Raw genomic sequence first — 21,088 nt, 5'->3', positions numbered from 1 at the left:
ATATAGTCAAAGTGATATATGGTATAGGTTCACACCAAGTAAAAACCAATCAAAAATCAGTGTTTCCATTGTACTTGGTGTCGGCCTCCTTCTCACAGATAAAACAATACCAGATTCTTCCCTCTTTGCTGCCTTCATGATTTCTCACAAAGGAGTATGCACCTGCTTTGCCTCCCATCCTGTGCAGATGCTGAAAATCATAGTTAAACCAATTATCTGCACCAGTCTTATGGTGCCCACAGAAGTCCCATTTGAAAAATGCAATCCCAGAGTTATATGACCCAGTTTTGCATTGGTGGGTTTCAGCCCTAACACTTCGTCCACTTTAATTTGACCAATGTGTCTCCGACCACTGGAGCATCATGGCTTTGACCACCGTGTGGTTCACCACCTAGACTTTGGCTGACTTGACTGTGACCACCCAGACTTCCTAATAGTAATAATAATAATATAGACTGACATTTCTTTAGTCCTGTCTTTCGAATTCAAATGGACGGCATGTTAGTTAAAATAGTAAATCTGCAAAGGTGATGCAAAGGTCTGGAGTAGAGGATGGCTCCATATCACGGCAGTGGAAGTGATGGTGGGACGCGTAATGACAGACATTATAGATACACGCCCAGCACTGTCACGCTTGCAACACGTAATCATATGTCTCACTTGTAAGTCCTTGCTGCCAGAGCATTACTCCAGCTTGTGGTGGCCACATCCTGTTGCATAATAACTTTAAAAATGGGACTTAAAAAACATATCTTGGAGACCCCCGGGGAACTGCACTTGCTGAGTGGGTCTTTGGGACGCAGGGTTTGTGGAATGAGTGGCCACCAAGTGCCCTGGCCCCTTGCCTCCAAAAGTCACTGGCGGCCACGCTGAGGAAGGCCCTTCCTTCCGCCCATCGCTGCTGGCGTCGCGACTGCCGCAGAGGGAAATTGCAGGGCAGGCTCCCTCCCCAGCCATGCCAAACACCTTCAGAAAAATTAGTCATGATAATACATACAATTTCTAAAATACTCTGAAGGCATAAATCAAGCTCTCTCCTCTTGGCGTTGACAGTAATTATACAGTGGTGTAACTGCGCTTGCAAACTGTCAAGGATAAATTATCAGCAAATGAAATGTGCGTGTTCCCGTCTCGCGGCTCCCCCTAGCCATACAACGGGAGCGCGTCGGTTGTGAGCAGCCAGTGTGAGCGTGGGGAGTCATGCTTGTGGGGGATGGGCGCGGTAGCATGCCAGCTCTTGTCTCTGGTTTCCCCTGCGTTGTGGTGTCCTCAGCAGCAGCACCTTAACAGGTGGTGTTATGGGGAGGGCGCTTCTTTCGCAGGTAGTCTTGTCTTACCGAGCCAAGGCCGGCTTCAGGGCAACGGGGCTTCAGTTACAGTGTCATCGAAAGAGAGTAGTGTTTGCCACAGGCGGTGCTAGGAGGGCAGGCTTTTCTCGCAGGCAGTGGCTGTCGGTGCTTCTTATCTCACTGTAAGAATTAGCAGAAAATGTTTCTCTTGCAGGCACTTCCTGCGAGGGGGTCTCCTCGTGTAGAACACCGACAGGGTTATGAGGTGCGGCTTCTTTTAAACACCGTGTAAGCAGGTACATTTTCTCTGCTTATGGGCAGTAACATGGGGTACTATTTTTATGGATGCTGTTTTTTACAGACATTACTGACAGGAAACATGCCTCATATATCCCCTGTCATTAGGGCACGTATGTGTTTTTGTTTCGTAGTGCTCTCTGGTGTTGCTTTTGCTCTTGGCAATTCTACTAGGGGTTGATTTCCTTACAGAATTTTGTAGCAGGAGTATTTTTTTGCGGGAATATTTTCTTTTACAGGCAGTGCTATTCCGCATGATCTGCTTACAGGCAGCGATGGATACTTCTCACAGACAGTAGTGCAATGGATTATTTTCCAACAGGCAGTTCTAGGAGAGGAGGATGCTTATCTTGTAGATAGTGCTGACATGGGCAGGGCCGGACTGGCTGTAGTGGGCACCGAGCATTTCCCCGGTGGGCCGGAGGGGTGGGGTCAATTTTGTGCCTGTGGGGGCTGTTTTTGTCATTGGGGGCCGGTTTTGCAGCTGAGGTGCAATATCAGCCACCTGTAACAAAAGCGGGAGTGGTGCTTCTTGCTTGGAACTCCCCACCCACTGTGGTCCCAGGGCCCGTCCAGCAGCAATCTGCCAGGGCTGGTTACTGTTTCCAGTCCGGCCCTGGACATGGGCTTCCTCTCCTACACAATGTGGTGGCAGAGGCGCTTCCCTTACAGGCAGTGATGGAGAGACAGGCAGTTTTAGCAGTGGGTAATTCTCTTACAGGCAGCACTTGCAGGTAATCTTAGCCTGGGATGCTTCAAGGTCTCTTATTGACACTGCTCTTAGGGGATTCTTTTTCCTCAGTATTGCAACAAGAGACCTTATGGACAGTGCTTCGGAGGGATGCTTCTTCTGTATTGGGGTATCTTTCATAGATTCACATGCCTGAATCATTCCCCGTCGTCGGAGTGGGAGTCCCATGGTACATAAAAAAGCAATAATTATGCACATAATAACCATAACATAGAGCCAGGAAGTAAAGTAGCTAGAAACTACAAGGCAAAAAACTTCAACATTTATGACTTGTCCAAGTCATTATATACAGTCCAAACTGCAGCCAATCAGGCAACAGCACCCTCCAAAATGTTCTCCTCAGAGGCTCAGGCTCTCAGATTTTCTACCGCACGTCGTGTGAAGGGAATCTCCTTGAGCTCTGCTCAGTACTCTTCTATTTCTTCAGGAATTTTCTTCATTTGAGGATGTCTTCATCTAAGAAATCTCTCTTTCGACCTTGTTAGTCTTGTGGGAAGCTCTGGCTGTTTTCTGAGGACCCCCACAAGAAGTGCATTTATTGCCTGTAACCTGATCAACAGGTGAGAGACTGCAAGATCTGTAGGACCTTCCCTCAAAAAACTCTCAGAGACAGAGAAGGACGTCTACTTCTGTGGCTACAGAAGATTAAGGATCAAGCCAACTCCTTATCTGATGTGGGGAGTGTTGCCTCGGGCTCAACTATGTCCTCCAGGAAGAGGATTGCTGAGGAGGATTTGTCTTCTTCTGGTGCTAAGGTGTCGAAAACACAGCAAACCTCTAAAGGTGCTGAATTGCCTTCCACCTCAAAAAAGGCTCCTCCACCTTCTAAAAGTAAGCCTCTGCCTACTACGCCCCCGAGAAAAACTACGAAGTCTCTGGCTTCAAAACGACTTTCTGAGATGGATTTACCTCCGAAAAAAGTTCCGTCGTCGATGACATCGACGACGACTTCTTCGTCGACGAAACTCACCGTCGTCGCTACGACGACGTTGACTGTAGCCCTTCTCGTCGCCGAGCCCACAGCTGATCATGTCGTCGGCATCATCGCCATCGACGCTGGTTTCCGTCTCCGTGAGGCCAGTCTCGTCGACGAAGGAAATTAGATCTACCGTCGATGTCCCTTCGACGACGAAGATCAGAAAGATCTTGTCGACGATTGCCTCATCGACGGCCGCCTTGTCGTCGGCCGTCTTGTCGTGGAAGACTGCCTCGTCGTCGACGACTGCCTTGTCGTGGAAGACTGCCTTGTCGTCGACGACTGCCTTGTCGACGGTTACCTCATTGACACCAGCTCCATTGACAACGACTCCGTCGACGGCTCCCTCGTCGACGCTACAATTATCTTCTTGCACAGAGTTGCAGGTTTGGTCAGCGTCTACGGCCACGGCGCCGTCTGCACCGTCTACGACGTCTGTGCAATTACCACCATTGACAACAGCATCTTCCTTGCTGCTCAGATGTGGTTCTTCATTGGAGGCCCTCTCTCCACTGCATATTTCCCCAACTAAGGTACCTCTAGAGTTACCTGAACAGTTACTGGATTATTGGGAGGATGATGAGGAGTCTGAAGAGGATGACAGATTTCGTACTGCCAAGAGCCCTTCAGAATTATTCATTAAATATCACGAGGAGGATCAGGATGACAATCCTTCCCCAGAGACTGAGGGTCCAGCTCCAGATGCGATCCCGACGGCACAAATGCCTTTGGCTCTATAAAACAATCTACAATTCATGTTAGATGATTATTATCGGCTTTGTCCATTCCACCGACAACTGTGCCTCAAACCTCCTTTTCTGCGTTGAGGTCACCCAGACCACCTTCTGCAGTGACTTCACATCATTCCCATGATGCTCACACCTCGGACGACGATAGGGATGAAGGAGAGTTGGATGACAGATCGCTTCTTACGGAGTGGGACGATTACCAGATACAAACTCCGTCTCCTTCAACTCCAGCTCCCATCGATTCTCCTCCAGTTGACATCGGAGGTTTTCATCTTCTAATGGAAAGGGCAACACAAATGTTCCTCCTGCCTATGGAAACAAAAAAGGATGAGTGTTTCCTATATGACTTTAAAGATCAGCCGAGGAAGCAGGTACGGACTATCCCAATCATTGACTTCATTTGGAAAGAGGGATTGAAGGTCATGAAAGCTCCTGCTTCTGTTCCTGCGGTCCTGCCTCGCCTCGCCAAAAAATATAAGCACCAGATAACTCGCCTGCATGCCTCATAGGTCAACCAAAAGCTGACTCTGTTATTGCCCAAGCGGCACAACAACGAGCTAGAAACCCCTCCTCTCCGGTCACAGCTCCTCCGGATCGGGATGGCAGACGATTGGACGCTATTGGAAGAAAGGTTTCCACCATGGCAGCGACGATCGTCTGTGCTGCTAATTCACTGGCCATTTTAGGCCGGTACGACAGACAGATGTGGTCTGACATCTCTCCCTACATCGACATGTTGCCGGAACCATCTAAATCGGAAGCTTTAAAAATCCTGCAAGAAGGAGAGCGTATCTCTGCTGAAATTATAGATTCGGCTGTGGATGTCACATCTACAGGATTTATACAACTAGCAGGTGGCGCAGTACTATGGCGGCAAGGCTGGCTAAAATCGACATCTTTTCACCAGGAGGTTCAGGCAAAGATAATTGATATGCCGTTTGATGGTGAATCACTGTTTGGCAACATGTGGATGAGGCCCTTCAGGCCATTAAGAAAGATACCGAAACAGCAAGATCTCTCTGTAATCTCCAGTTTCGGAAGCCGCCCTTTCGTGGTGCTAAGGGCCGTGGATCCTTTTCTAGTCGAGGAGGATATAACCAGCAAAGGTCATACCAGTCCTTTCAAAGTAACCAACGATACCAGTCTCAACGCCAACAGTCTTACGGACAAAGAAATACCTCCTATTCACAGAATTAGAGAAAGCCCTCCTATCGAGGACGAGATACATTTAAAAAACAGTGACAACCGCCACCCGCCATCTATTCTACCACCTACCCCTTTAAAAGTTGGAGGGAGAATCTCCCAATTTTACTCAAACTGGTCAGCTATAACATCAGACAAGTGGGTCCTGGACATTGTGGCCAGAGGCCATGATCTAGAGTTCACAAAGATTCCTCCAAACTCTCCTGGCAAGGGCCCACCTCCAGCTCATCTCAGGGATGTTTTTTCCCAAATAAATTTGATGCTACGAAAGGGCGCGATCAAAATGGTCCCTCAATTGCAAAGAGGAACCGGGTTTTATTCAAGATTATTTCTAATAAAGAAAAAATCTGGAGAATGGCGCCCCATTCTGGATCTTCGCTCCCTCAACAAATATTTAAAAAAGTAATCCTTCCGGATGTCAACGCTTCAATCAATCCTTTATCTCCTTTCTGCGGGGTCACATGGCCACCCTCAACCTCCAGGACGCGTATTTCCATGTACCGATTCTACCCAGACACAGAAAATTCTTGCGGTTCAGAGTGGCTGGCAGGGACTTCCAGTTCAAAGTCCTTCCTTTCGGACTACGTTCCGCACCCCGTGTGTTTACCAAGGTTCTAGCACCGGTGGCCGCGCACCTTCGTCTGGAGGGGATCCAAATCTTTCCGTATCTAGACGACTGCCTTATCAAGGCGAATTATTTCGCAGTCGCAAGCGCCCACATTCAGAGATGTTTGTCCCTCTTCCAATCTCTGGGCCTCTCCATCAATCTTGACAAGTCTCATCTCGTCCCATCGCAAAGAAAGACGTTCTTGGGAGCCACATTAGACACTCAACTGACACAAGCATTTGTTTCAAATGAAAGGCAACAAAAAATTTGCAGACTTGCCCACCTGTTGCAATCAAAAAGGTGCGTTTCAGTCCGGCAGTTAGTCATTTCTGGGGAAGATTTCTTCCTGTATTCCTTTAGTCCCCAATTGCCATCTCAGAATGAGGCCCCTACAAGAAGAGCTGAACGACCAATGGTTGCAGGTTTCAGGGTCCTTCGACGATCTCATTCGCATCACTCCCCGGATGCGAGAAGCCTTACTCTGGTGGACACGCAAAAGGAACGTGGAAAAAGGGTGCGCATTCCTAGTGGAAGCTCCAAGTTTCACCATCACCACAGATGCATCCCTCGAGAGTTGGGGAGCACACCTTCAAGGGCTGACGGTCAGCGGCAAGTGGAACGTCCAGCAGCGGACGTGGCACATCAACCTCCTAGAATTGCAAGCCATCTTCCTGGCCCTAAAATCTTTTCGCACCATCATTCTGTGGGCATCAGTATTAATCCGGACGGACAACACAACAAGTATGCACTACTTGAACAAACAAGTCTGCCCTGCTCTCTCAACAAGTCCAACAAATTTGGGACTGGGCGATACGACACAGGATCAGCTTGTCAGCGATACATGTTCCGGGAGTTTCCAATGTCGTGGCGGATTCCCTCAGCAGATCAAAAGTATCTAATCATGAGTGGGAGCAACATCAACCAACGCTGGATCGAATTTTCAGGAGTGGGGTCGTCCCGATCTAGACCTGTTTGCGACCAGTCAGAACCGCAAATGCCCATTCTTCGCAATTTGGCTTCCCCACAAGGGGTCACGCGAGAATGCATTTTCGATGAATTGGTCGCAGATCTATGCTTACGCCTTTCCTCCGATACCGTTGGTTCCCAATGTTCTCCGGAAAATGAAGAGAGAACTTTGTTGCCTAATTCTCATTGCTCCCATGTGGCCTCGCCAGTTCTGGTTTACCGAACTCCTCCTCCTCTCAGAATGTGATCCCATTCAGTTTCAACCAATACCGAACCTTCTGTCCATCCAGAACGGACAGATCTGCCATCCGGACCCTGCATCTCTGAGATTAGCGGCCTGGCGCCTGAGCACCTTGAATTCGCTCATTTAAACATTCCTGCGGACTGTAAGGAGGTGTTAGCCAATGCTCGAGCGCCTTCCACTATTGAGACGTACAGGCTTAAATGGAAGAGATTTTGCATGTGGTGTCAAGCTGCCAAAATTCATCCAATCCATGCAAAACCGGAGCAGATTCTACCATTCTTTTTGCACTTGGCAAGATCAGGCCTTTCCCATTCTACTCTGAAGGTATTTTTAGCGGCTATTTCAAGATATCGACAAGATGGTTCCAACTCTCTTTATTCAGCTAGGATCATTCAACAGTGCTTCAGAGGGTTCTTTCGGATGTTTCCTCCTATCCGCCGTTCACCTGCATCCTGGCATCTTAACGTGGTGCTTGCACAACTTATGCGACACCCCTTTGAACCTATTCATAGAGTGGATTTGAAGTTTCTGTCGTGGACAGTGTCTCTGCTGTTAGCTTTAACATCAGCTAGGAGGGTCAGTGACATTCAAGCCTTCACTATTAATCCGCCTTTCCTTCAATTCACTTCAAACTCGGTAGTGCTACGCACTAACCCCAGTTTTATGCCTAAAGTACATTCGGACTTGCATCTAAGCAAACTTTCTTTCCTAATTCTCAATCACCTGCGGAAAGGACTTTGCATACCCTTGACATCAAGAGATGTCTCAAATTCTATTTACAACGGACTTCTTCAATCCGTAAATCTGACCAGCTATTTGTGGCCTATGGAAGGATACGCCAGGGACACCCAATATCCAAACAGACCATACCTCGTTGGATTTCTGCTGCAATTTGTTTCTGTCATCAGCAAGCAGGAAGACCATTACAAACAACTCCATTCTACTAGAGCAATCTCCTCCTCTACTGCTCTTTTTGCTGGTGTGCCTCTTCATCAAATCTGCAGAGCTGCAACATGGTCCAGCAGGCACACTTTTACAAAACACTTCTGTTTGGAAGCTGCCAGTAATGCAGATACGTCTGTGGGACAAGCGGTTCTCTGTAATCTTTTTAAATAAGGTGAACCTCTGTTCTTCCCTCCTCCTCTTTACTGTTTCTCAGACACATATCAGCTATGCTTATTATTTATATGAACATTGCCCTATATTTCTATATATACGTATATATATATATATATATATATATGTGCATATTATGGAACTACCATGTCTGTTATTGTATAATGTCTCTTGTACATATGATTATGTTACAAGTAGAATCTTACGAGCATTATTATGGATGTACTGCTTTCTACTCTGATTCAGGCATGTGAATCTATGAAAGATACCCCAATGCTGGAGAAGAACAATAGTTACTTACCTGTAATCTGTGGTTCTCCAGTATTGGTATCTTTCATAAATTCACATGCAACCCACCCACCTCCCCTCAGAGGCTCGCTTATGCTCTTTTCACTTTGGTTCACTCTTGTGCGAGAAAATCTGAGAGCCTGAGCCTCTAAGGAGAACATTCTGGAGGGTGCTGTCGCCTGATTGGCTGCAGTTTGGACTGTATATAATGACTTGGACAAGTCATAAATATGGAAGTTTTTTTCCTTGTAGTTTCTAGCTACTTTACTTCCTGGTTCTATGTTACCTATGTTATGGTTATTATGTGCATAATTATTGCTTTTTTATGTACCGTGGGACTCCCACTCTGACGACGGGGAATGATTCAGGCATGTGAATCTATGAAAGATACCAACACTGGAGAACCACAGATTACAGGTAAGTAACTATTGTTCTTCTTTTCTAGGCGTGTAGACATTCCTGAGAAACAGTGGTATTCACATCAGGCACAGCGAGCATCATGCTTCAGTGGGTATGCTCTGGGAGGAGATTCTTTGTGCCTGCTGGTCCTATAAACTCTTGACTGCTGGCAGGTCCTAGATGGTCACATATGGGCTAGGATCTATATAGGTGAGCTTCATGGGTCTAGGCATGCACTCTGATATGGGTGAGCTTTGGTGTGAGCGTCGTCTGTAACCAGCCTTTGGGCTGAATGTGGTCATAGAGGAGATTGGTCAGTATTCATGGCTGTCAGATTCTTCTGGGAGTTATTTGCCTAAAACATAATTTTTTCTCCTCCATTCCTCTTATAAAGGCCATCTTCTGTTGAAAGCTGGTCCCAGTGAGAGCCCCAAAACTAGTAAAAAAAAAAAAAAAAAATCAACTTAATGCGACCTTTGGTCTTCATTCCAGTCTCCGGTTGGCTTGAAGGATCTGGGGCTGTCAGAAGAGTGGCAAACAGGATGAAGTGACTGCCATGTATGTGCGAGAGCGGTGGAACTTCAGAAGAAGTGGGCATGTTCATATGTTGATAGTTCGATTGCCAAATCAACTGTTTGTTTACAGAAATCACTCATCTAGGAACATGGTGCCTGCTGACAGGGAGCCACTTTGAGAAGTTTTTCAAGTGTGCCATCTTTAATGCAGTGCAGCTCATAAGTGTGTGGTGCATGTCCCTAGCATACATAAAGACTAAGGCTGTCGTTTTGTGGGCACTCTCGAAAGCAGCCGTGTGCATCTTTTTCATAATATCATCTCCTTTAACGGCCTGAAACTATTGGGCTCACTGATCCAGCTTCAGCGGGATCCTTGCCAGAGCAGCAGCTTGCAGCAGGCAGAGCCCAGCACTGCCTGGTCTCGGAGATCCTTTGCTGGTGGATGAGTCACACCCTGCTGTGATGCTGCTGTGACTGGAAGAGCTGCCGGAGGCTGCTGACCTTTCATCAGGAGCTCTGGGTGAGGCATGATGAACGCTGAGAAGGGGTTGACCTCACTGTGAGTTTACCCGCTGCAGGACACACATGCGCAGAAGTGCTGGGTGAGTCGGCAATGGGATGTCACGATTGCACATCTACTGTAAAATCCTTTTTACAATACAGAAAGAGTGAATACTGAAATCATAACATTTAAATTCTAAGGGCTGATTCCAAACACCCTCAACCTTGTTGTGACTAAAACAAACGGGGACTATATCCACAGTAATGTGCAGTAGGAACTACACGTTGTCTTTAATAAACAACTAATTTATAGCAATCAATTATTCAAGGTGTTTCACCCCAGAATCAAGCCACAAGCACCTTTCATGGGTGTGCATATTGACACAGGAGAATATTACCTTGTGAGCTTTATTGGTTGCATAAAAAGCCTAGAGTGATTTCATAGATAGAAGACAGTCACACTACCAACTTTGGGGAAATAGGTTATGTGGTGTACCTTACAGATGTTTTCTCGGGGGAGTATTGTGAAAAGTAATTAGCAAGCATTGGCAAAGCCAGTAAGTCTTGGCTGTGACTCCTGGGCTCAGACCTATTGTTGTTGCCAATCCTTGGTCTGACTTTCCCATCATTTATTGCAAAACCTGTTGTAAAGTGCTGGTCTTACGAGCATATATACAGGCTGACATCTTAGAATGGTTTTTCATGAAGCTTCACAAAACCATTCCAAGATGTTTGTGGTGCATGTGCTTGCATGTATACAGGTGTCCATGCATGGTGACAGTATTTCAAAGGTTTAGCAACCATTTAAAGATGGCTGCCTGCTGCTGAATTTCAAACAGCTGGCAGACAGGGCATTAAGGGTAAGCATGCGCTGGAGGAGAATGTGATTTAAAAAAAATAAAGAGAGCAGCTGGGCAGGTAACAGGATGGGCGAGCGGGGGGGGGGGGGCAAGGAGAGATAAAAGACCCTAATGTACTGGGGTGAATGGTTCTGACATCTGTAATGGATGAAGAAACTTGTCCAATCAAAACAGGGTGAGGCAGAAATGCTCCCTCTTTTTTGGACAAACACAAGAATAAGGAGGTAAGCCATCACCAGGGGCAGAGGCCCGAAAAAAATAAGAAATCTATTGAATCATGAATAATGGAAGACCCAAAGCGTGCTCTAAATATATTGGATACAATAGGTCTGCTGGCAAAAGACAGCCAAAGCTGTTAGCAGCTGAGATCTAATAAGGGGGTAATAGTACAGTGGATCAGACAGGGTGAGGATTTTCATCACAGGTGGTAAGCTAAACATATATTTATTGATAGCAGTGGATTTTGTCGTGATTGATTGTGGGGTAAAACCTTGTTATTTTGAGCCGTGAGGGCAGTAAAGTATTGAAAATTAGCCTGTCACCTTTCTCTGCTACTTAGATTTGTTCATCCTATCTATAGTTTTGGCTAGCGAAAGCCTTTCCCAACATATGATGCAAGGTGTGTTTTGCAGTAAGATCCCATGTCTGATTCATGTGGGTGGGAATGGATACTTTGCAAAATATTTTATTGTAGAATACAGGTGCCTAAATATTTTACAACAAATCAGGGATTCACTCCTTTGATATTTAAGCCCCACCTACAGGCGGCATTTAGCTGTCGTTTTTTGAAGACCCATTTTTGAGAATGCCAAATCTACAGTGGGCTTTGGGTCAACCATTGCTTACCATTGTTTGATTTCGTATCAATCTCATTTTCATACTACTTATTCTATGACTTTCTTTGCTCCTCCTGTGTTTATCCGTCCCCTGGGGCATAGCTCCTTTACCATCCTTTTGATTTCATGACGTGTATCCTTCCACTGCTCAAATTTGAGGAACTACATCTTTCTCTTTCTTTAAGCATTCACTGGGATTGCATGTATTTTCTTGCTCTCCCCATCGTGTGCTGCTTGCCGTCTCAAAAAAGGAGCCCATACCCAACACTCTCCGTGTTGCTCCAACTTCTCCACTTCCAGCTTTTTAATTAATCTTTTTTTATTCGCCGAAGCATCAAAAGCCACCATTACTCCTCTGCTAACTCCTCGCTGCTACCGCCGCCCCCTCCTTGTTGTTCCTCCCACCCAGTCCTCCATTGCTTCACTACCGCTCCTGTCACAGTCTTTAAAAATATAATTTTAAAAATCTTTTTTGAAAGACCCAGCAGCTTACATTTGATGTCCAGCTGCTCTGTTTTTAAAATGCATTTAAATTATTTTTTTATTACCACTCCAAAATTGGTGTCTACTACTCTGGGATGTCATGTGGTGACACAGGTGCACTCATACATTATTGTGCTGTGCTGACATAGCACGATGACGTATATGCATGTGTGTGTATGTACACGGCATTGTTATATTTTTTCAGTTTATTTATTTATTTTGTTGATGTTGTACAACATTAGCAAAAACATATTTATATGCTGATTCTCAATAGAATCGGCAAAATCAACAGCGATACAATGGCGTTCAAACGGCAAGACCAATTGACTTTGCCAATGCTTGTATTTATTTGTGTAAGACTTTTATGAAGCACTCTTTGTGTCTTTCAGTTGCTTATTCCATGCGGTGCCATGGGCTGTCTTCACCAGTGGATGCTGCATTTTTCCCATGTCCCTCTACTTGGCTAGAATGTCTTTGTGAATGGTGACTTCAACACCGTTTTAATGGTTTTTAGTATATTTAGCAGTGTTACAGTCGAACTACAACTCGCCTCTTGATCACCAACTAACAGTGAGTCCACTTTGTGTAGCTTTTCGTTGGAAGTGTAATCTAAAACAAGTTTGGGATGGCCACACGAGAACTCTTCAATGTGAGCACTGGGAATGGCGGGATTCAAGTTTTCAGGTTAATAATAAACAATGTAAATGAATTCCATTTTGATTAATTGTTTGTTTAACAGCACACCCAGGAGTGATCAGGGACACGTTCTGGTTCCTTTAGAAAAAGAGAGGTTTATCCTAGGGTGTGTTAAAGGGGTCTTATGGCCTAGTTCTGCTTTTAGGACGCCTAATATGCGATGTACATATCTACCATTATTCAGTACCTGATAGTGATTTTCGTGTAGTTCAAGCAACTGGCAAGTGATATGTGCATGACCCTGCTAAACATTGACTTTGGGATAGGCATTATCTGACCCCATACACTCTTCAGTTCTGAAATTTGTGTTGATGTGAAGGGGTGATGGGTAGAAGTCAGTGATGCTGGGTTTTCAGCATCCCTCAATATGTACCTAATCCATGATACATTTTGTTTCTCCATCCTGCGTTTCAGCCATACTTGGAAAACCATAAAGCAATGGTAGTAGAAAAACAAAAAATTGATGGGTGGAATGCTTAAATTAATCTCATTACTCTGGGCCGCATTCCAGTCCATCATTTGTTTGCCCTCTGTGCCACTTTAGACAGACTAGTCATTTGCAAATCAGACTTGGTCCTGCTTCAGACCACTCCAGTTCAAACTGCCCGAATAGATCCCCACCAGATGAGAGCACAAGCAACAACCAGCAGAGCCATCTCACCAAAGTATTTATGGCCAGGGAAATTACATCCCACAAACCCGATGAAAGTGAAGAGTGACATCAGACATCCTTTGAGCTATCGTCTGATGTTACCAGAAGTAACCCCAAATGCTCTTTAAGCACGATGACACCATAGAAGGTATATAGGTGTAGTGGGAAAAAGACATTCAGTGGGAATCCAGTGCCAACTAGGGATCTTGAAAGTGACGGGGCTTAATTTCCCACCACCAGTTGCACCAAGTAAGTCCCGCTTCTGATAGAGATCAGGGTGTGTATAATATTCCCACTACCACAGATAGAGTAATCTCACAGTTACACGCACATACATTCATCATACGCTAGGGCCCATTTCACTAAACATACGCTCAGATACTCTACCAGCAATAAACCTGTGGAAGGAAACTCCTAGTCACCCTGCATCAATATCAGGTCGATAAGATCTGGTTATTGAGACTGTCCATAAACATAATCTATACAACCTATACGGCAATAATCAAAATATAATACACAATAATTGACAAGAAATAATATCCAACACCATGTTCAAATTATATTGCTTTATCTGAAATTAGTCAAATGAAAATCAAGCAGAATAAATCATTTTTCTCATAGTTACCTATTCTAGCTAAATGTCAGAACGGGTCAGGCCAAGTCTCTCGGTAAAGTCTCTCAAGACGAAGTCCCTTCAGCATCAATCCTCAGCAGCGCAGATTCGGTACGCGGCAAAGGCAAATGGCAAGTGGCAAGACCCTCTCTAGGCTAACAATTCTTATACTGAATTGAACAAAAGAAAGATACATAGAAAAGTTGTAATGTCCACTGGACCGCTGAGCAGAGCGAGAAGGAAAGGATGTAACATTGCTACATTCGAAAATCTCCGCTCAGGAAAAATCACAAAATAAAGACTACGGAACAGGAACCAAGAATCACAAATGTAACTTGTTAGTTCTACTTCTCCTCGGCAATGAGACCAATGCTCAGAGTCTTTCTCTAAAGCTCCTTTGTTTTCCCAAGGCTGCCAAGGACGTTCCATTTCACTCGAAGATTACCCCGGCTGCTGATGTCCTCACGGAAAATTTCACAAGGCAAGCAAGGACTGTGGTCAGCTGACTTCAGGACCATATTCAGCAGGGCTCTCTTCCATCACAGTTTTCTATTTTCAAATCGAGGCCAGGCTTACAAAATCGGCCATCTTTAACTAGGCCACCATAGGCCACAATAGACCATCTTAATTAAAAGAAACAAAAACAACGTTACCACAGCATAGTGATTAAACAGTGTTAACCCCACTAATACCCTTATGTGTATGCATCTATCTAGCACTTGCAACATAGAAAAAGCATTAATTCGGAAAGCGTTTTGTGCTAAAAAATAAACAGCACATAGCAACGTTTAAACATGAAAACACGCACGTTATTGTTAAACAGCACATTTATGCGCACCCACGTGTAACTCTCTCTTATTAGGACAAACGGATTGATTAATATAAACACACTTGCACAAGACAAATAATTAATTATTAGTAATCAGAAAATTAATATGACAAATAGACATGCCAGAGCTTCAAAAACCAACGAATTTTCAAACAGAAAACTCTGCTCCAGCACTTCCTCCAGGGATTTGCGGATTCTGAACTTATGTTTGAAAACATGGGACAAATAGCACACTTGAAGCATAATTTTCATAAACTGATTTTAAAATGCCATCGGGTGTAAAAGGGCACTTCTCGCATATCCTTTTAAAAAGCGAACCTGACCCTCTCCCGAAAGTCATCAATTAGAATATTTTGGGAAATGATGCATTGGCACAAATGCCCTAAAAATCTGTAGGTGTTGCAGCCCTGTCTTCACTTTGACGTTTCACTTTCTTTCATTTTTCTATCCTGTCCTTTCTAATTATAGTTGCCACATGTTCTGAGTAACAATCTGTGGAGAAGGGAAAGGGTGAAAAAATAAAGCAAATTTCCCAAATCGTGCCATCTTAGCAGTACACAGCGAGATGGGCAGATTTTACAGCCTAAAATAGCAGTGCATTTAGTCAGGTTACAGACAGAGGTTTGGCCAGCAGACGGATTGAATCAATTATATAGGTATAATCTTAGAAATAAGTAGCTACTCTCGTGCAAAAATCGACTTTAAATATGCATTTGGAAATATAGTGGTTTTATTCCAAACATCATCTTGTCTATTAATGAAAATATTAAAATTTTGCTATCTCTAATTTATATGGTTTGCACTAGCGTGCTTGGAAAATTAAACCATTCAGCAGTGCAACCGCTTATCATTTTCATGGCAAAACACGTGCACGTCAGGCAACCTCGCCCTGGCGCTGTAATTTATGCTGTGTGTGAATGTGTGTGCAGCAAGCGTGCACTAATGCAACTGCCATCTTTAATGTACCTGTTTCGTGTATCACGGAAGGTGCAATGCTGCTGACGCTGTACTTGTGCCGAGCTGTGTGTGCGTTGTGTGCATGTTTGGTCAAATCTTTTCACAGTGGAAACGCATTTGACACAGCGTGATTCTCCTTTTTGCAAATCAGGAATTTAGCCCAGTGCACAAAGATACCATTGACAAAAGACAGAAAAATGCTGGGAATAATTAGCCCACCCCAAGGGAAATCCCATTCTGCGAGGAAAGTTTGTGTGGTAACTTTTACTTATGGTCATTCATGGTTGAAAGTCCGTAGACCAGTTTGCATGTGACTTCCTTTTCCTATTGTTTTCATTCCCACCGGTTTGTGTTTTTGGTCAGGAGACCTGTGTTCAGAGTCCCGTGACTGTCCATGTCCATGTATATGTTATTCTTATTTTCTCCAACAGACTGTTGGGTTATGGGTGTGCACCCAAAGTGGTATTCCCTTTAACTTGGATGACAACTGTGCCCATGACTACTCCCTGACACTAATAGATGTTGGTTGCAGCTGATTAACACTAGTTGGGCACATATCCTTTTACCTACACCCCAGTGGAGAGGCTACCTATTGTCTTTCCTCTGTAAATGCATTTTGTATATCTGAAAGAAACACGTAAGTTAGATTCCTTACCTTAGATTATCCCCAGGCGTCAGGCTGGATCCGGAAAGATTTTTCGTCAGCAATACCCTTGCTCGTCGCTAGGCGACGTCTGCGGCTCCGCATCCGTTGTCGGCGTCGTGATCGCCGGGATGACGTCGTCGGAGAACTTAGACGCCGTCCTCACGCGCTGACGTCAGTTCTTCTTTTTTCCACGCCAGTAAGCACAGATCCGGGAAGAGCATACCCTTTAGTCACTTTTTGACTAAACTTTTTCAACTTTTTTTGTTCATCTTTCGAGTCAACCTCGACTCCTGGTGCCGGTAGGGATGCACGGTTTCAAGCCGTGCTACGCCTGTTAACGACTGATGTCGTTTACGGATCACCACCGTCGGTGTCTCTACTGCCTTGGGGCCGACCATGATGCTGAGTCGTGCCCGATTGTCGGGCCTTGACCTCGAAGGCTAGGCGGGAGCGGTCCCACAAGCTCCTCAAGGTCCGGCAGTTGGCTCCGCGTCGCTCGAGGTTCTGGTCGAGGAGGAGGTCGATGGACCGGTCGCGGAGCCGCAGCCATCACCGGTCGTCGGGTTCAAAGTCCTTGCATTCAGGTAAGTCAAGGCACAGTTAAAGGAAGTCGAAGAAGCGACATCGCTCTTCTGACTCCCCTCGCCGGTCGCGCGACTCGGCTGAGGGTTCGGGTGGCACCACCCACGCGGCTCCATCTGAGCCGCAGGAGTCTCACCCGGCTCCATACCCTCCAGTCCCTGGGCCTAATGCGACTCCGGGTGAGATTCGGGACTTCCTCGTGACCATGAGGAGTCTCGCTCTGCCGTCGAGGCCTGCCAGCGTGCCTTCGGGCCCCGCAGGTCCGACTGGGAGACCTAGCGAGCCGGCGGCTCCGGCCCCAGCGCCGACGTCGACTTTGGTCCCGACGCCTCAGGGCCCTGTGGGATCCAAGCCTGGATCCAGGTCGACGCCGGTTGACCTTACGACCCCTCCGCCGGCGCCGACCCCTATGGAGCCGCCCCCGGCGCCATCTTCGGACAACATCGTCCCCAGTTTTATCCCCGTTCTGGGTCTGGCGTCGGAGCGGCGCCGCCCGGCGCCATCTCCGGGGCCGATTGATGAGCAATTCATCTGCGCCCGGCTCCGTCCTTTCAACCTGTCTACCAGGAGTTAGATGACGGGGACGACTGGGAGGAGTCTGAGGACCCTCTGGCACAGCAGTGCCAGTTTGATCAGGACTGGGCTGAATAGCTGGGGGATGCCAGTGGTCTTGACACCTCCCCTGACACTGGCTTCATCTCTCCTCCCTCCGTGGGTACGGAGGAGGGTGCAACCTATTCCGTGGTGCTGCGCAGGGCTTCGGAAGCCCTTCATCTGGAGCTCCCTGCAGTGGCCGTGAGGACTAACCTCCTCACTTAAGTGCTTCAACCGCCAGTAAGCTCTTCGGAACCTCTACTGCAGTTCAATGAAGCACTGACTGACGTTCTGATGGGCACCTGGTCCAAGCCCTCCTCAGTCACTCCTGTGAACTGGAACGTGGCCCGGCGCCACCGCCCTGCACCGGGCGACCAGGCCTCTACGTCCCAGACCGCCTTCCCGTCCGCTCCTCCGGATCGGGAATCCAAAAGGTTGGAACAGTTTGGGAAGAAGCTGTTTTCCTCCCTCAGTTTGGGGTTGCGGTCTATTAATACCGCGTGCCTTTTGGGCCGTTACACCCACTCCTTGTGGGATACGATGGCGGACGTGCTGCCCCAGTGTCCGGAGGAGACCTGGACGGCTCGCCCAAGCTCTTGCCGAGGGGTGGGATGCAGCACGGTACTCGATTCGATGTGGCCATGACACCACGGACTCGCTAGGTAGGGCGATTGCGACGACGGTGGCGATTCGTCGCCACGCCTGGCTGAGATCCACAAATTTCTCCGGGGATGTCCAGAACACCCTCATGGACATGCCCTTCGATGGCCGTCGCCTTTTTGGCGACAAAGCGGAGAGTGCGCTGGAGCGCTCTAAGGACTCCAGGGCTACAGCCAAGTCCTTGGGCCTCTCGGCCCGCACCCGCAAACTTCCGCTTTTTGCCCCTTTCGTGGCCAAGGAAGGGGCGCCCCCGCACGTCCGTCTATCCACAGGCCGCAGAACCAGCCTCAACGCGGTCGCGGACGTGGATTCCGCCGAGGCGGAGCAGGGGGACAGAGAACCGGTCAGCACACATCTGCCCCCGCGGCATCTGCCTTCCTAGTCCGACCTTTCAGGCCCATTCCTCGCCAGTAGGAGGCAGAGTTCGCCATCACCTGCTCTACAGACGTACCATCACGTCGGACAGGTGGGTGCTGCAAATCGTCTGAAGGGGCTGCTCCCTCCCCTTCGAGGCGACCCCTCCAGCCATGCCACCGCAGTACCACCGCATGTCGGGGATCACTTGCAACTTCTGCAGGAGGAAGTTACGGCCCTCTTGGCCAAGGGGGCCATCGAGCGTGTTCCTGGCCCAGAAGTAGGTCGGGGTTGTTACTCTCACTACTGTCTGGTTCCCAAGAAGGGCAAAGGAGGCCTACGCCCTATCTTGGACCTCAGGAGCGTCAACGCCTTCCTCCGGAAGGAGAAGTTCAAGATGCTCACCTTAGCTCAGGTTCTGGCTGCCCTAGACCCTGGACACTGGATGGTAGCATTGGACTTGCAGGACGCATATTTCCACATCCCCGTCCTGCCAGCCTACCGGCGTTACCTGAGGTTTACGGTAGGCCACGAGCACTTTCAATTTACCGTGCTCCCCTTCAGCCTCACCAGTGCCCCTCGGGTGTTCACGAAAGTGATGGCGGTGGTCGCAGCTCATCTGCGCAGATTAGGGGTTCCAGTCTTCCCCTATCTTGACGACTGGTTGTTGAAGGCGGGCTCGCCCCAGGCAGTCGTCTTCCACCTCCAGACTACGGCCGACCTCCTGCATTTGCTGGGGTTCTCCATCAATGTGCCGAAGTCGCATCTGTGTCCCTCCCAGAAGCTTCTTTTCATTGGAGCGGTTCTGGACTCGGCGCTGTTCAGGGTCTATCTTCCAGAACAGCGGGTTCTGGATATTCAGGCTCTGATTCCGATCTTTCAGCCTTTATCCTGAGTTTCGGTCAGGTTGGTGCTGCGGCTGCTGGGTCTGATGGCCTCCTGCATCCTGCTGGTACATCACGCCAGGTGGCGGATGCTGGCTCTGCAGTGGGACCCGAAGTTTCAGTGGGCTCAACATCGGGGCAACCTGTGCGACCACGTCCTGATCTCGATGGGCACTGCAAGACAGTTGCAGTGGTGGCTCACGGACCGCGATGGGGTCAGTGGCAGATCCCTCTCCCTACCCCAAACGGAGCTTGTGGCGGTGACGGATGCGTCCCTCCTGGGATGGGGGGCCACATGAGAGAGGCGGAGATCAGAGGCCTCTGGTCTCCGGTGGAGTCCTAGCTCCATATCAACCTGTTGGAGCTGCGGGCGATCCGGCTTGCACGAAAGGCATTCCTTCCCTCTGTACGGGGAAGTGCAGTGCAGGTGTTCACGGACAACACCACTGCCATGTGGTATTGCAACAAACAGGGTGGGGTCGTGGACCCTTTGTCAGGAGGCTCTGCGCCTCTGGACATGGCTGGAACATCAGGGCATCACCCTGGTGGTTCAACACCTGGCGGGCTCTTTGAACGCCAGGGCGGACGAACTCAGCAGCCGGTGCTTGATGGATCACGAATGGCATCTGAACTCGGACGTGGCGCAAGGCCTCTTTCGGCAGTGGGGAGAGCCTTGGTTAGATCTATTCGCCACCGAAGAGAACGCGCAATGTCATCAGTTCCGCGCGTTGGAATTCCCAAGACGGCACTGGCTCGGAGACGCTTTTTGTCGCGAGTGGAGTTGCGGTCTACTGTACGCCTTTCCGCCTATACCACTTCTGCCCAGAGTGCTGAAGAAGATCAGGCGCGACCGGGCCCAAGTCATCCTTGTGGCTCCGGATTGGGCGCGAAGATACTGGTATCGCGAGCTACTCAGTCTGTCAATCGATCCCCCGATTCGACTGCCTCTTCAGGAGGACCTTCTGTCGCAGCAGCAGGGGACGGTCCTCCACCCGAACCTGTCCAGCCTCCACCTCCATTCGTGGAGATTGAGTGGCGACAGTTGATGCCATTTGACTTGCCTCCTGAAGTCTGTGATGTCATTCTGGCAGCCAGGCGTCCCTCCACTAAAACGGTATATGCCTGCAGGTAGAACAAATTTGTGGCGTGGTGCACAGCAAAGGCTATGGATCCCCTTTCCGCCCCTCTTTCTGAAGTTCTCTTCTTTCTTCTTTCCCTGGCTCAGCAGGGCTCTGCTCTGGACACCCTCAAGGGATATCTTTCAGCTGTTTCTGCCTTCTTACGGCTTCCTGATCAGCCTTCTCTTTTCAAGTCCCCTGTTGTTGCTAGATTCTTTAAAGGCATTACTCATATGTTTCCTCCTGTCCCTTTTGTAATGCCTCAGTGGGACTTGAACCTGGTATTAACCTATCTGATGAGCGCTCCTTTTGAGCCACTTCATAAATGTCCTCTTTGTCTTCTGACTCTTAAGACTGCTTTCCTGGTTGCCATCACCTCTGCCAGACGGGTGAGTGAGCTCCAGGCTCTTTCTTCTAAACCTC

At 47.8% G+C, this 21,088-nt stretch overlaps 2 long non-coding RNA genes across 2 annotated transcripts in view; one reads left to right on the top strand and one right to left on the bottom strand.

Annotated features, from left to right (window-relative positions):
* LOC146856527 (uncharacterized) overlaps positions 1–21,088 on the top strand; it is a 1,813,942-nt gene that overhangs the window by 1,178,934 nt on the left and 613,920 nt on the right. The gene's annotated exons all lie outside the window — the stretch shown is intronic.
* LOC146856528 (uncharacterized) overlaps positions 13,980–21,088 on the bottom strand; it is a 61,835-nt gene continuing 54,726 nt past the window's right edge. The window contains exon 2 of the long non-coding RNA XR_014981505.1: positions 13,980–14,664. This is a non-coding gene — a long non-coding RNA (uncharacterized LOC146856528). The remainder of the gene's footprint in view (positions 14,665–21,088) is intronic.

This window comes from Triturus cristatus, chromosome 4_1, assembly GCF_964204655.1.
Source record: "Triturus cristatus chromosome 4_1, aTriCri1.1, whole genome shotgun sequence".
Lineage (NCBI taxonomy): Eukaryota > Metazoa > Chordata > Amphibia > Caudata > Salamandridae > Triturus > Triturus cristatus.
The sequence above is the reverse complement of the archived record's forward strand: the minus strand, read 5'-3'. Positions and strand labels throughout refer to the sequence as shown.